The 2,304-nt window shown below is 40.1% G+C and overlaps 1 non-coding gene across 1 annotated transcript; it reads right to left on the reverse strand.

Annotated features, from left to right (window-relative positions):
• Positions 1-1,858: 1,858 nt before the first annotated feature.
• trnap-agg (transfer RNA proline (anticodon AGG)) lies at positions 1,859-1,930 on the reverse strand. Its single transcript has one exon. It is a non-coding gene; the product is annotated as a tRNA-Pro (tRNA).
• Positions 1,931-2,304: the final 374 nt, after the last annotated feature.

A 2,304-nucleotide genomic window follows, 5' to 3' on the forward strand; every position in this document is an offset into this window, starting at 1 on the left:
TGGTGGTCGGAGGGGCCGTAGGCGCAAATTGGCAGCCACGCTTCCGTCAGTCTACCCCAGGGCAGCTGTGGCTACAAAAGTAGCTTACCACCACCAGGTGTGAATGAATAATGGGTTTTTAACATGTAAAGCGACTTTGGGTACTTAGAAAAGCGCTATATAAATCCCAGGTATTATTATTATTATTATATATATATATATATATATATATAGCCTAGCCCTATACATATATGTGTGTGTACATATTATATTAATATAATGGATATATAATTAATGTAATTGGATATTAAGAGTATGTGAAAGTTTGACTCCTTCCTTGTTTACTTCCGTGACGACCTTCATGTTTTGTAATCCATCAGAAATATCAAGCAGCCAAATAGCGACAAACATGGATAAGTGTGAAGAGTGTTTTTGCTTTTCCCCCCCATCATGCTTTGTAATGTATTTAAATGGGTGTAATATTGAATTTCTTATGGTGAATGGACTTTTTTTTTTCATAATATCCACAAAGTTCAGTGACAATCTCTGTTGACATTTTGTGCTGGTTGGATTTTTTATTTTGTTCACCATGATTAGGGAAGGTTGTTTGCATTGGGTCATACAAGAAATTGCTGTGTTTTGTCTTTTTTGAGTATAATTAAACGACATTGACCCGAAAAACTTGTGCTGGCGACAAAAAAGAAGCATAAAAATCATCAGACTTTTGAAATGAATGCAATCTCCCTGTGGCCATGATACCTTATCGACTTCATGACGTCACGGGCCGTAGTTTGGACACCATTGGTCTATCTAGAGTGCTCTCATAATGTATAATGTACTATTGGCTTATTAAAACCCTTGGCCCCCAAATCAACACACAAAAAGCTGAAAAATGTCGACCTCATCACGCTAGTATTAATCCAATACTGAAACTATTGGTATAGTTACCAATCAATGCTTGGATTGATCCTGGAGAGTGCATGTCCTCCAGTTTAAACACAACAGTAAGATGTTTTTTTATTGGACGACGGCGTGGCGAAGTTGGTAGAGTGGCCGTGCCAGCAATCGGAGCATTGCTGGTTACTGGGGTTCAATCCCCACCTTCTACCATCCTAGTCACGTCCGTTGTGTCCTTGGGCAAGACACTTCACCCTTGCTCCTGATTGGTGCTGGTTAGCGCCTTGCATGGCAGCTCCCGCCATCAGTGTGTGAATGAATGGGTGAATGTGGAAATAGTGTCAAAGTGCTTTGAGTACCTTGAAGGTAGAAAAGCGCTATACAAGTATAACCCATTTATTTATTTATTGTCATGTTGCTTGGTTCCAAGTCTGTGCCTGGAATTTCTCCAACAGCTTCACCCTGAACTGCAAAGCCACTGTAGCCACAGTCAGGGACGTTCTGTACACTATTAAAAATGGTATTAAAAAAAACAACAGGCAGACAGAACTCAACATTCCTATTCTAAAAGTAACAACTTTAGGAACTTAAAATGTCGGGTCCATTGTTGTGTTCCATGTCAGAGCACCCTTCCTTTTCTCGTTTGTCAAATCTTTCTTGACGACGGTTGTGGTCTTGTGATAGTCACTCACTGCTTTGTGATCTTGCTAAGAACGTGGCCAATAACAACAAAAAGGCAGGTATCTTGCTCATGAAGACAAAAACAGCACAAACTGTTTCAATCCACAGGCTGTCTATGCAGCCTTGAGGCCCCAGCAGGCGGCTGTAGCTGGAAAAATAAGTTTATTCTGCCCTCTGGTGGTCGTTGAGAGAAATGGAGGACAAGATCAAACAGCCGGTAACTAAAGTTGGGGTCTTCATTTAAAATATTTGTTGTACAAAATGAAATACTTTTCATGTAGATTAACAATGTTAAAAAGGAGGGCTCGTCCGGGATTTGAACCCGGGACCTCTCGCACCCTAAGCGAGAATCATACCCCTAGACCAACGAGCCACGTGCCACCGAGCAAGACAAGTTAAATAAAGATCACATAAATGTCGCCTAATGCTTACAATAACTACCATGAAACGACAATAGTAGTCACAGAATAGGTTAGTGCGTCAAGATTGATATTTACATTTCCCAATCTTTACTCCAAAAAAGGAAGCAGACAAAATAGATCCCAAATGATGTGTCACTCCGCGGCGCTACTTCCGCTTTTAAACCATCCTGGGTTCGTCATCAAGATGTCATCAATATAACTCTTGATAACATCGAGTGTATTTTAGTTGAAGGAATTTAACACCACAACCACAGTTCTGCTTAAAAACATTAGCTATTTGTTGTTTTCATTCAGCAGCGAGTATGTATAAAATAAAGATAATCTT

The sequence above is a fragment of the Entelurus aequoreus genome, linkage group LG26 (genome assembly GCF_033978785.1).
Source record: "Entelurus aequoreus isolate RoL-2023_Sb linkage group LG26, RoL_Eaeq_v1.1, whole genome shotgun sequence".
Taxonomy (NCBI): Eukaryota; Metazoa; Chordata; class Actinopteri; order Syngnathiformes; family Syngnathidae; genus Entelurus; species Entelurus aequoreus.